This window comes from Notothenia coriiceps, unplaced genomic scaffold (genome assembly GCF_000735185.1).
Source record: "Notothenia coriiceps isolate Sejong01 unplaced genomic scaffold, NC01 NC01_scaffold00020756, whole genome shotgun sequence".
In the NCBI taxonomy this organism is placed as follows: Eukaryota; Metazoa; Chordata; class Actinopteri; order Perciformes; family Nototheniidae; genus Notothenia; species Notothenia coriiceps.
The window spans coordinates 36,774-51,990 of NW_011353457.1; positions in this window are offsets into that span (position 1 = coordinate 36,774).

Here is a 15,217-nt window from a genome sequence, read left to right on the forward strand (position 1 = left end):
GGGCGCAAAGACTTATGGGTATTGGATGAGGCTATAGCTTGTGGGAAATGTAGTTCAAACCCATAAGACGCGAACATTGTATTTTATTATTCTTTAGGGGCAAGGAAATTAGTTAAATTGTGCAAAATAAAAAAGCCCAACCATATTACACATTTCCAAACACCCTAATTCCTGACTGACCACTTGTGTTTTGTTTTTGTTTGTCTTTTGTTTTCTGTTAATGCCCTCAGTTTTGAATGATTGTTACAACTGATGTTATGTGGCTTTTTCAGAATCAGAAATCAGAATCAGAAACGGGTTTATTGCCAGGTAGGTTCACACGTACGAGGAATTTGACTTGCTGTCATGGTGCATACTTAAAATATGATGTATTGGAATAATAGTTTTAAAAAAACAAAATCTAGTTGCAGGGGATATGACTTAGGTACAGTGAAAACAGTGATTATATCCTTAATTAATGTAAAAATAAATAACAAATTGTTATCTAGAGTTGCATCTGGTATTTTGGCTTGATATTTTCACAAGTGTGTGTGTTGGGCTTCAGAGTAAAAGACTATCGTTTGATAAGCTATCTGCATTTGCAGCCGTCGGATCAAATGTCGCTATGTTCATATCTATGGTAGACACAAGCACTGCTGCTACCTTTTTATTGATGAATGCTCTTGAGCATGGCCTCACTTTCTTAGAAAAAGTGATGGGGAACATTTCTCCAGATTTAACATAGCAGAAGACAAAAGATGTCACTCCCTCGACTGGGTGTTGAACCTCAAGCACCTGCATGAAAACCAACGCATAAACCTCTGGACTACCAATGTGTTTGTAAAAGAATGAACGCCCAATTATTAGTGTTGTTGTGATGTGATTATTTGGATTACACTTTACCTTTAAACACAGCGAGCACACAGGTATGGAGGACAGAACATCACATAAGTAAAAAATAGTAAAAAATAATAAATGCATAAATACAGGAACATTCGGGAATAAATACAGGAATAAAAAAATACAACAGTAAATACATGTGAAAAAAACGCAGGAATAAATAAATACAAGAAAAAATAAATAAATATGGAAATAAAAGAATGTAGCCTATAAATAAAAAAAATTAAGTTTAGAATAAAACCAAACGCACATTATTATATACCTTTAATGTATTTCTACATTTATTTTCACTTATTTATATATTTATTAATTTATGTGTCATAAAAACGACATTTACTGTAATGTGAAAAAAAAAGTTATACTAAAACTAAATGGCCCAACATTCTTTAATACAAATAAAATGATAATATAAAACAATCATAAAAACTTACTTGAAAAGTTATATATAAAGACATTTAGATGTTACTAAAACAAAAACAAGTGATACAAATGAATAATAATAATAATAATAATAATTACTTTTGTCACGAACTTGGAAACCCAGGGAAAAGGACTCAAATGCACGACCCGCGAGACAGAGGTGAAAAATAAGTAATCTACATTATTTCCAAAATAGTATACAAAAAACGATCGACACTCTTAACGAGGTGACAAAAAGGCTCAAAAACCATGCTTTAAACATGTTACTTGAAAGGATGTTTGGAACACACTTATGTTTATTCAGATATTGTGTAAATTCACATATTTTATAGGTTTCAATATCATAAGAATGAAACCTTAAGCTAAAACAAGATATGCAAAATGTTGAACATTTCATAAAGCGATCTGTGTGTCTATGTTTTTGTGTGCCATTGATTTATTTGATAGTCTGGGTCTGCTATATTTCACCTGATTTGTTTCTCTTTTGTCATTTGAAAAAAAACACATCCTTTAACTATAAACATTTATTTATAACTTGCTCATTGTGTCTGTTTGGCATCCACAGAGATTCTTGCTGTGAAATGTGAGATATGGGGAACACGTATCAAGTATTCTCCTGGGTCAAAGAAGAGTTTAATCAAACTGCCTGTTCAATGTTTTAAGCTCTGTTACTCATCAAATTCAAACTGTGAACACTGGTTTGACATTTAAAGTCTTTGAATGCCTTTTGTCTCATGTTTCCATTAATGAGTTCAGAGATGTCAAGTAAACTGATGCATTTGCACAGCATCATTGTATTACGTGTTAGTATTCTTCTTCATTAGCTTCCTCAACCAAAATACAATTTCAGATTAAGAATAGGGACTTTTCTTTTCCATAAATAAATCAAACGCCGTTTAACATGTTTTTTAGGTTGTTGTATTTATGTTTTTTTTCTCCATGTTGCACTTCCACAGTAGCACATTATTTATTTATAGCAAAACAAACAATAAGACATTAAAATGTCGTGTTGATTTTGAAAATAATCACATTTGTAGAAATGATGTCTGAGGTCTGAAAGCCGCTGGGACAGGGATGTAATGAAAAACAACCAGAAAATTACCTTCAACTGTCTCTAATAATGAGCCACAGACAAAATATGTATACAAACTTTACGAATAATTTACGAACACATCCGATGGCCTGAAAAGATTTTTCTGAAGATTTTTCCGAATGAATTTAATTGCAAAAAGAGGAGTGTAATGCCTTCTATAATAAGCAGCAAAAATATATTCATAGTTAAATATCTCAAGTTCTTTAAGTTTTCTCAATTCTGTGTGTGATACCTGCAGCATAGTGTCAGGGCTAGCAGTAGACCGTGTCCCAGGACAAAGTGAATGTTTTGTCAGTGTTGTCAGCTAATAAAATACTGTTAGCCTGACAAGTCGGGTGTAGCTCTGACATTGTCTCCTGTTATACGGATCGCCGTGGCGAGCTGGTAACTCCTCGTCATGGCTGCCACATCCATCAACGCAGGGTCATCACCTGGCCCGCTGCCACGTGTCTGCGCTCTTATTGCCAGCGCAATCTGTTAAAAAGGAATGAAAGATTGCGTACCACACCACAAACAATACCATCAGACCCTACTATAAATATTGAGGTTAATACTTGTCATACAAGTTTGTCAGCACAAGCCTAAAATCCGTCCAGCTTAACATTCACAGATTCATGCATCGTGGGCGTCCACTGTTTGTTATTTTTGTTGACTGTCTATATTTCTACTTATTGACTTGGCTTGGCTCATGAGCAAATCTGTTTTTACTCAGAGTGCTCTGTCAATAGCCATGTGTGTTTCCCCGTGTGAAAAAGAGGAGTGCAAACATGCTGCGTACACAAATACACAAAGCTGCCATCTTAATAATAACCCTCCATTTCCATTTAAGTCCGCCAATTAGCATTCAGTGAAACCCAAGCTCAGTCACATCTGTAAACAATCCTTTAATCAACCATGTACATGACTGTGCATAATAATATGGCAGGTTAGTGTGCATAATTGCAGTACATTGTAACATTATCACAAGCTTGATTAATAGTTTTTCCAACAAATGTGGCAACATGTAACACATATCTAAGACTCTAGCATTTGCAGTTATCAATACATCTGCTACTTACATGACAAATAACAGGTTAGGCTGCAAAGGTAAACAGCATCTCTCTCCCTGTCTAGATTTGCAATAATATTCCAATTAGGAGTGGAGAGGTAATTGATAATGTTAATCAATGAGGACAGTTCATTTTGGCAGCAGCACTTGCGAGTTAGGGCGTCTTGCATCATTGCCTCTGACAAGAGCTGATTTGCACAATTACGGTGTTTTGTTGAAAGAGAGAGAGGATAGTGAGAATCTTATTTGGGCTAAGACATTTTATTTTCATAAGTAGTGACAATAGCACTGACATTCTTCTCAGTGTGGTCTGAAGGGCTTTATCTTTCCTTGGAGGGGACAGAGAGAAGGACTCGTCCTCTAACTGTACGATTCCTTTCCATTTCTTGACTGTTTACTTTACGCTCAGAATAAATCATGCAGTTGTGTGGGATTCATACACATACAGTAAAAGCACATGCAAAGACATGGCTTTACATTGCACACACATTCACACAGAGACACATGGATGTTCCAGTTAAGTCACTACTGGAGTTCATAACATGCACTTACCATAGGGGCATGATTTGACATTAATCTTTAAAGTGGATTTAGGGGAAATTGCATGGCCTTGCTGCTGACACAGCCCTCCTGGGATGACTAACCTGTGACCTTGTACAAACAGGATAAGACCTCTTGTATAATATATAACGAGCATCCTAGATTTGTGTTTATGCAACATTGGCGTTACCCCAAAGCACTTTTTTTAATAAACTAAATATACAGTAAAGGTCAAAAATGTACTTTCACTCCCTCCTCTACTCTTTTCAACATTGCCATTCCTCTGAAATAAAATGGGCGTTGATTGGTTTCTACATTTAACCTGCCAGGCTTGAAAGAGAATTGGATATATAATTACTTTGAGGACCAGAGTAGAACACAACAAATTTGAGTCATTCCTATTTTTTCCTCCCCCAGCATGCACCTGTCCAGTAAAAGCTATCTCTTTATAAGGTGTATTCCTGAGGGTTGTGTGAGGTGTGAGACATCCACCTGCTTCTGCTGCAACCCACCATCTTACACAGCAGCAATTTATTTAATGTTCCAACATAAATGTGATGAATGTACTTTTATAATTTGTTTTTCAAAATATATTCAGCTGAGCAAATCAGCTGGAAGTACACACTTTAATAACACTGCATTTCCCGTTAAAATGTCAAAATGTCAGTCAACAACATGAAATGTTATTATTGAAATGTATTGTTCTTTTTAATTGGCATTATTAATTTGTATGATGCATTTATAACATATTAGAAATATTGTTTGATAATTAAATGATATTACCTTATCTCTTCATTATCTGGAACACACTCAGTTTTGCTGATTTCTGTGATCGACTTTGGCCTTTTGGAATACATTCACGGAATATAATGCATAAGATGATTTTATTACCCAGGATTTCCAATCATAGTAAACGTCAAAGGGACAAAGCATTATAAGGCCAGTCTTTTGTAACTGTTTGTCTAAATTCATTTCTTTCCCATTTGGTCTACTTTCACTTTTTTTCTTGAACTATTTGCCTGTACAGGTTTCTCTCAGACTGAATTACTTTGAGCCTCTTTTCTGTGCTACCTTTGAGGCATTGCAAAAACTTCAAAAGGTTTAGGAAAATCATTCCTTTCAGTTTAACAGGAGTGTTATGCCTGTGGCATTGATTTTTTTTTGGCTTGTGAGAACTGAAAGTGAGAACCAAACTTTTGAGCGTTATGCCGTGACAAATGGTAGTAAAAAGCAGAATCTGACTCCAAAAACGAACCACTGGACCAGAACGCCTTGTGCTTGTCGGTTCGGGTGTGTTTTGTGAGTGTGTTTCATGAGGCTGTTTGAATACATTTGTTTAATAAGTAACACATATTTGATTATGCAATCTTGCTTTAACTCATTTACATTTCTTCTTGAAAATAGGCATAGAACCATCCAATACAAAGTTCATGAGAATATGTGCCTCCTTCTCTTGTCTCATATTTCATTATTTGTATACTCTTTACTTTACTTACTATGGTTACATGCTTTTATAACCTTCACGATTCATTTCATTATACTCTTCCAGTATTCATCGTCCTTGGAAATCCCAGCAGTCTATTGAAGATGAGCTCCTGTTTTGCCACCCTGTCAGCCACGAGACAGAGTGCCACAAAGCCACCTGTCAGCAGGCCGTTAAGCGAAGCTCCAGGCTGACCAAGGACTGACCGGGAGCATCTGTGCCACTGTTTGTGTCTAATACGCTAATGAGAGCTGTCAAGCTGTCGAATCCACTCCCAGTGCCCTCCGGCACTAACAATAGCACCTTCAATTTGGCTGTCTTGAGTGACATTAACAAACACAGGCGCAAAAAGAACAGACGCGTGCCAGTGACGCAGCACACTGGCATGTTCACAAACAAAAAACGACAGATAGGCCTACAGCTCTAAACACACACACAGAGGGTGAGAAAGAGAAGACGACAGAATGAGATTTGTTATTTTTAATAATGGAGTTGCTGCTTTAATTTCATCATGTCAACACTTGTTCGTCTTGTTGCCTATAGAGGCCAGTGTTGCTCAGTCACTGTGATTGCATTTCGAGCATTAAACAAGCCCTGAAAGACCTAACAACACATTTATCCCAGAGCACCCTGAAAGAAAGAATGACTCATCCTCTGCTCTATCGCTAAACTCACATGAGCATTGTTGATTGATGCCATGTGCTGAGCAGTGAAGCCCTCCACCACCTCATGAAAAGAGCAGTGCGAGTAAGTCAATGGCAGTGTGTGTGTGTGTGTCTGTTTGTTTGTGCGAGAGAGGTCTTAAGGCGCTCCACCCAAAACCTGCCAAGCATCCATCAAACACACCCTGCCTCCTCTCAGCTGACCTAACATGCTTTCCCCTGCAGTATTCTTGGCTCATATCTTGTTTCACAGTATCAAAATCTTCCTGGCAAAAAATAAAATAACAACACGTGCACAAGAAGACATTTGGAAATGGGAGGTTTGTTCTGGGACGCTGGCTGATATACTGCTGCAGTAAACAGGAAATAAATTGATCATGAAAGCGCTATCGGTACACATAGAGGCACTGGTTCTCCACTTTCCATTTAAGGAAAGACATTTTTTTCCAAGAGCACACATATATGTAAATTAGGTATCCTACGAATTGTTTTCAAACATACAGTTAAGAGTCAATTTGCATGGAAAGTATTCACATCACAAAGATGCGTCATATATACACCTAAAATAAACCCAGTCCTGACCATAACTGGGTTGTGATATGATTCTCATTTCCTTCTATACACAACCCACAAAACACTGAGGGACATAAAATAAACACTTCAAATGCAAGTGAAAAAAAAAGTAATCTCAGTTGCCCAATGTATAAAAAAAAAGCAAAACTTGAAGATATGTGGCTTTTCCAGATTCGTTGATCTTTACAATTACAAACAATATTATCCAAATCTACCAAAACAAAAGGTCATTAGTACTGCATTCACGAGAGGATATAACATGTTCTTTATTTCCTACGTTTTAATACAAATGTGGTTACATAATACATGCATAAGGAAACATGCTTAAATCTAGATTATGTGTGCAAAAATCTGAATTTATAGTTTAAAGATCACATGTGTCAAACTCCAGGCCCGGGGGCCAAATCAGGCCCATGGTGGATTTAATTTCGGCCCGCAGGATAATTTCTAATTACTATTAGATCTGGCCCGCCGGTATATTGCACGCACACCTTCACTCAATCCTGAGGATTTCCTCAGCTCAGAGCCTGACCCCAAACATTGATGAACTTGCACCCAAGATGAGATGCCAAGTATCTGGCTTGAACTAGCATCACAGAGCAGCACACGGAGTTTGCATGGATGTTTCCTTCTGCACTTTCTTTCTTGAGACAACAGGGCATGTTTGTTTTGTTCTTTGAGGAAAATAGTTTTTTTGAAGCTGTTGTTGGCCTGTGGAAAAATGTAATCATAAGAAATGACTCTGCAGATAGAGCCATAAGAAATGACTCTGCAGATAGAGCCATAAGAAATGACTCTGCAGATAGAGCCATAAGAAATGACTGCAACTGATTATTTAATGTTGTTTTTATAGGCAATCATTTAAGCTTTTTTTTTCCAGGTTTAATATCTGCAATAAGTTCATTTCAATAAGTGTTGCAATAAACATTGAACCAGTCCGGCCCTTGACTAGTACCCATTTTAAAATGTTGGCACACTGTGTATTTGAGTTTGACACCCCTGTATAGATTATAGTTTTATTAGAGTATTATTCTATACAGGACAAATTGTATGTACCTGTATACTGCTCATCTACAGGTATATAAGGAGCAGCATGCATGATGCTCTGTCACTGTATGTTTTGAGATTTTAGCTGTAGACTGTTCCAAGCAAGTGGCGCTTGCTTGGAACTAAGTGAGCTGCCGCTCACTTAAAGAGTGAGTCATATGTTCATCAGCATTCCTGTATGTCAGGCAGTGGTAAGGAATCATATGCATAATGTATGTGCAGATGTGATTTGCACATGAGCTAAAGAAAGGCATAAATGATGCAATTAAATTCTACAAATGGATGCACGTGTTTTGTTTCAAGTCTGATGCAGGAGTTAATTATGCATTTCCGATGTGTACACCCAGAAGCACACCTTGTTTTTTAATGAGAAAAAAATAGATACAAGTGATATCAATTAACAAAACAGAAACTGATCTATTTTTGATATCAGCGCCTCATCGATCGAATCCTTATACACACACACAAACACATATCCTGTCCTGGCTGTTGAGAGTACATCATTATTTTTAAAGATTTTAAAGGGAATTAGGTGCAGTGCCAATTGTTCTTTTAAAGGTTTTTTTATAATAATTACTGTAACTGAATTGCAGATGGTGCATATTTCCCGTGAATGTCTTAAATACATGAATTAAACATCGCCGACTGCAGTCTGCATATAGCATAAAGCTTATAGAGCACATTATACAGATACATGATATGAATTAAACTGTTTCATGTGATGAACTTAAAGGAGTCTTTCACGTATTCTTTTCCACCGACGTCATGCAAGGTCACGCTCGACTTTGAACTTCACTTTCTCTTCTGCTCATGAGTAACCTGGTAAAGTTGAACGGTTAGTCTTCAAATCAATCCTGCAGTCCTCCTGGCTGAACATACTGATACTACATAGCTTGATGTGAATATTATTCTCCTTTCATCCAAATCTTTGTAGTCTGCATTTTAACATCACTAAGACATTTTTCATGTTTTCCCTTTGAAGATGGCCTTGTTTTCAAAGTAAGATAAAGACACACAATGTGAAACTGGTTACACAGTACAAAGGCAATAAACTAACGCTACAGCCAGCTTGATAATGGAATAAAAATGAGCCATGCTCCAAGGATGACAGGATATCAACTCTTATGGCAAAACAAGCAATAGAGCAAGCTCCATCATGAGATAAAAGGCTCATGCAAAGGTGGAAATATACGTCTCCAGCTTCGAGTTTTTTGATTTCACTTCATCTTTAATGATTGCAAATCCCTGATGTAAATAGAAAGCTATCGAAATTCTAGATAAAAAAATATTCAAAAACAACTACAGCCTGACTGAAAGGTAACTCAAAGTCAAAGATGTCTAAAATCCCCCAACCCCCTATCAGCAAAACCCGGGGAGAGCAGCTGGGTGTTGAGGGAGATTCTTTGGATATCTGTAAGCAGCCAGCAGCTGACAGATCCTTTTTTATTCTGCCAGAGATCAGACTCTTTATCTGGGTATGAGAACGAGAAGAGAATGCCTGGTGGAAACACAGGTGGAACTGTCACACACCTGTTTTGGCACAGATTTGTATCCGTTTGCCTTGTTTAGCTCGGCTTGGAACGTTCAGAGCTCTGACATACGGCGGGGACAGGTGCTTCAGAGGCAACGTGTGTGAAAAGCATCTGTGCAGGGCTCCTCTTTGCCCCTCTAACCACACTTGGTTGACATTCAAAATGCATCCATGAAATATATTAGCATCGTCCTCGCTTATGATTCATGAACTGCTAACGGTGTAATGTATCTCAGGTTCAGTTTTGATTTCACTAAATGACAGTGAAAGTCAAAGTGAATCCTACATTTTCCCTGTTTGTACACAAGTAGGGCTGGTAATTAAGCTCCATTTGTAAACAGCAATACTAACAAACATAATTAAAAAATTCCCACCAACATACACATGTAATACTTTATCCATGTTTATTTGTTCAACAGTATACTTCAAAGAGGCCAGGATTGGTGTAATTAAAGCAGGCATAGTATTCATTATTATGCTCATAAATTTGCTCTTGATTTCCCCTTGCTCAACATAAACTGGCACAGTTGTTGCTCTGTTCCCTCATTGGCAAAGGGCTGCTGGCTTGCAGTTCAATATTGAACCAGTAACTTCTTACAATCTTTCTCATCTGTTATTGTAATTATGTAATGACTAGAATAATATGGATGTTCATAAAAGTGGATCTACTGTTTCATCTCGTTGCTCTTAAGACTAGAATTCTCAAAAATGATTTATTGCTGGAAATATTTGTCCAGTGTACCCTGACAAAAATCAGGTTCAATAACAATTGCAGCAGTAGCTCTTTTTAACTGATTCTCAGGCACAGGCATTTAAGTAATGTTATGTTTGTAAAAGTATTCCAATGATGTATAATGTATTTTCCAAGCACTTGTATCAGAGATCTTTATGATATATAAGACTGTGTTGATGTTACATAGAAAATATTTGGTCAGCATTTATCCTGGGATTTATATCCATCTGCTGCATACATCCATCATTTAAATGCCCATTCAGTGGCCCATGCTTTTCACCATCCTAAGGGCCTGATGGATTGTTGACCTTCATCAGTGCTGTCCCCGCAGATGACTGCAGCATCCATTCAGTGCGGGACAGCGTTCTGAGAGGGGACAGGAGGGCACTGAGTCCTTCAGCCAGTGTAAGCAATGCGTTGCTTGACTGGGAAAGACACAAATATTTGATGAGTCCCCCAGCTAGCACTGCATTAAAGATGCAGCAGCGTGTCCGACAGCAACTCTGCAGCAGCTTAAGGACCAGTTTACTCTTGAGTTGACTGAGCTCAGTGATCTCAAAAAAGGGAAAACTAAGAATGTATGCAAACAATTGCTCTTGATTAAAAAACCAGAGAAGTGTGGGTTCAGCTGAGAAAGGCATTAAATATAAGCCGCATACATTTTGAGATGTAGAAACGTTCTGCACATGGCACAAAGGTTATTGGACCTACTTTATCTATCTATCTATCTATCTATCTATCTATTTATCGTTTACACCAACATGTGTATAGATATGTGATGCCAAGAAATTTGATTTGTTGTTAGAGGACACACTGAGTCGTGAAGCAACAGGCCTAAGGCTAAGTTAGATTGCCGATGCCATGCAGGAAATGTAACGGTCCCTATATCCCTAGCCTTTACTTAGCCTAGAATGTACAGTAAAGGTTGATTAGTGAGGCATAAAATTGCGGAAGTCATGCAGTTAATCTAGCTGTCTTTACTGGCTTCCTGACAGATATTTTACTCAGGGTCTTTAAAATCACACCATAGCTCCAATCACGCTTGAATGTTCTCTGAGGGCTAGCCACTTGCCTCCAGAGGGGACATCACATTCATTGACTGTCAGAATCCTGGCTTTAGGTCTGAAGCTGTAAGGCCAGGATCACACAGAGACACGTCGCCACAGGCTGCTTCAAAAACTCCATAGCAAAGTGGTTGGGCTGTTAAAATGTTCCCATTGACAAATCACAGTGTTGTAGGAGGCTAGTGTGTCAGAACATAGTATAAAAAAAGGTAACTTATTAAAGGTCTCCTATCATGCAATTTTTAGACATATATTATGGGTCTCAGATATATAAAAATAATGTATATAAAAAACATGTAGGCTATATGATGTGTTTTGCTCAAAATACCAAACAGATCATGCACTTTAGACATCCCCCTGTTTTTGCCCTGTTATGGCGCATTTCCACTGCAGGGCCTCTCACGGCCTCGTACGGTATAGTTAGGCCTTGGTAGGCCAGGCTCACTTTATGCTGCGTTTCCATTACAGTTTAGTAGCTGGGGCAGTAACTATAGTAACGCAGTGTAGGCGGAGCCGTGATCGTCATCTTCAATGCGAACCACAAAACCAACATCAGCCGTTAGCTGTTAGCACTCAGAGCTCACAGTTCCTCATATCTGTTCAGAAACTAGACAAAAGTTAAACAAGTACAAACCACAGACTGTCTGTGTCATGGTGAATACAGTCACTGGTTTATTTATATCTGCATAGGCCGTTGTTGTGAGAGTGGACGGTCGGAGCATATAGCCTAGTCCGTTAGCCTTAGCCGAACTCCATTTAGAAAACACAACGTTTTTTCGCCTGCCGTCTTTTGAAGGGCCAGAAAAACTGTGAAACAATACCCGTTAGCCGGAACTACCCCTAGTGGAAACGCAACAAACAACGGGCCAGGTTTGGCACGGCACGCTTAAACCGTGCTACGCGCTGCAGTGGAAATGTGCCATTAGAGAACTCCTGATTCGGGGTCCTTCGCTTTAAAAAAGAAAAAAGGAGGTGGAGCTAATGCCTGCTCAGAATTACACGGCAGATTCAGCTCAATGCTGCCGTGATTAAACGTCATATCATGTTCCAAACCACATCAAGGATTATTTCTCAAACAGTATGGAGCTCAAATATTTTTCTCTTGCGGGTTTACCTCAAGGTGAGTTTTTCTTCTTTCTGCTGTTCTACATAAGTGCTCTCTCCAGTACTGCGTTAGCTCTGAGTGTTAGCATGCTTGCTAATGTAAACAAAGACCATGTTACGTCCAAAACAGTCGGGCATTGTTTCTGATAGCAACTTTCTGATAGTGCAGTGGGTCCGCATTGCCGATATTATATATATATATATATATATATAATATCGTACACAAATCTGGATCAGTTCCATTGTAGGCCTAGCCCCCGTTTTTAGAGATTTGGGTAAGGGGGAAAAGAGAGAGGGTTTTATTACCTCACGCTGCGTGAATTCCCTGACACACCGGGGACACATATTTATGTATAAAAGACATACAAAAGTGCATTTTGCATAATAGGTCCCCTTTAAATGCTTAACCTCCCTGATGTGCAACTTATGGCTTATATGCAGCATTTAGTTGGGACTAAATCAGGGGACTTTGGCTCTTTTGAGCCAAAGCTGATATATTAAAGTGTGAAATAAGTTAGACAAAGCATTCTGAAAGCATTTTAAGATAATGTGGGGGGGAAAAGAAGCTTTGCAAAAAGAGGACAATCAAGACAGCTCTAGGATGAGCCAAAGTCCCAATGAGAAAATGGGGAGGAGATAAAGGAGAAAAGGAAGAAATTCACACCCTAACTCTGAACCTGTGCCGTATTTCATTTCACAAAATTATGCCCAACCATTTGCCCGCAGTTACATTCATTGAAAATCCATCCCTGCGTTAATGGAATTATAAGATGTAGTGCACCTAATCAAATGGAATTGATTTAAGTTGCTTTTTGGCCCTGAGCCCTTGTAGTTTTAGGGCTCTGCTTGTGTCTTCTGTTCCCCTGATGGTCCCTGGGTTTAGGGAACCGACTTGATGGACTACCTGGGTGTGTGTTAAAACCTTTGTTTATAACTGTGTGTGTATTCTGGGAAACTATGTTGGCTTAGTGGTGGAAAGAGTGAGCAGAGAGAGAAGTAGCCTACACTTGTGTGTCGATTTAAGCTTTTTGAATACAAACAACGATGAAGGAATGAAACAGCCATGCTTGTGGCTATGAGTCTGTTCCTATACACGCTGTAGTGCGAATGTGAATTAACTGTTTAATATCATGTCCAATATCTCTATGTATTGTTTTTCAGAGATATTTACAAAAAAAGGATGCAAGGCAGCTATTCCTGTCTTGTAATACCACTTGTACCTTGAGTCACTGTTCAGTCCAGTCTGCCCTCAATCCAACATGAGAGGAAGAGGTAGAGACCATGGTAAAGGTTCAGGGTCTTTGTTCATTTGTATGTTTTGTCTTTTGCATTAAACCCAAAGTGATAGAGACTAGAGAACCACGTGTGTTTACATTTTGTCCGTTTCAACGAGTGGAGAAAGTACGAGGCAAGAGTGTGAGCCGTGTTCTAGTTTTTGCCAATTTGACCAGGCCTCGGAGTTTCAGCCTATTGGTGTAATCATGCTTATTCTTGGCTGCTTTTTAAAAAACATTTTAAAGTAAAATAATTCAATCTGGTGCACTTTGAGCACACAATTACTAAAGACTAGATCTAGGGGGTACAACTCTAAAACACATATGAAAAAGATCGGTTTACATTTTAATAATCAAATAAGTATGTGAACATAACCAATAACCTACCATAGCCAATAACAAATAAATGTAACATTTTATTTTTGTGGTTCATTTATATCTTATTTTACCTAGTTAAAATTTATTTATTTATGCACATTTTTGTATCTCTCCAACTTTAAACTATATTTTTGACTGTCCTATAGTATACATTGGAATGATTTCAAACCTGTTTTTATTTATCCTAATAATTATAAAGGAGTGCCTTGGAAATATGTGTTTACATAATTTGTGGTCAAAACGTTAGAGACTCACTGAGACAACTTAAAAACTAAAATGAACTATAAACACTCAGAGTCCTTTACCTCACTGAGCCTCTCAGTCTGACAGGAGAGCTCTCCTCCACCCTGGTTGTAGAAACATCTACTTCTTATATCCGTTAGCGCAGCTAGCACCAGATTCTAATGACAACAGGCCCCGCGGTGCNCGTGTGAACGTTGTGATCAGCTGTTTTAGCGCAGTGCTGCTGTACAGGCCGACGTTAACAGCAGCCCTGTCTTTGCACACGGAAACCGACTCCGTCGTCCGGTGATCTAACCGCCTTATGGAAAAGCTTCACATATACATCGGTACGCAAATGCGCTTTGTGACACAAGTGACGGTACGCATTTCAGATTGTTGCCGCGCATGCGTACCTGCGTACCACTTATGTGCACCCCTGAACATAACCAATAACCTACCATAGCCAATAACAGATAAATGTAGCTTATTAGGCCCCGAGCACGGAGCGCTAGGACCCAACGGCGTCCTAGCACGGAGTGCGAGGAAACCTATTGTTATTGGTGGAATTATTATTATTATTTTTATTCACCATCTTTCCTGTTTTTGAGGCCTTTAGGATGCTGACAAAGTTGTATAATTTTGCACGGACGCCAGGACCGGTAAAAATTGCAACATTCTGGAGTCAATGGGTTAAAATATTCCAACGTGCTCAATAGCGCCACCTATCAAAATCCAGAATGTTGCAATTTTTACCGGTCCTGGCGTCCGTGCAAAATTATACNTTAAGAGATTTGGGTATGGAGGAAAATAGAGAGGGTTGTGTTTTCTGACACTTGGTGAGTTCCCTGGAACACCTGGGACACATGTTCATGTATAAAAGACGTACAAAAGTGCATTTTGCATGATAGGTCACCTTTAAGTTTGTAGGGAAGAGAGGATTTGTGCTAGACTCAGAACCAATAAGGTGCATATGCTGTTTAGCCTTTATTTAGCCTTGGATGGTTGCATATTTGATATCCAAAAATAGTCAATCAATCATAAAATCTTTTCTTAATCAATTCAGTATGTTTCATGAGAAGCATTTCAGCCTTTTTGTGAATTATTGTTACACACTGTCTTGAGATAATACAGTGAAAATAGTCAAACTGAAGGAATAGTAGAGGCCA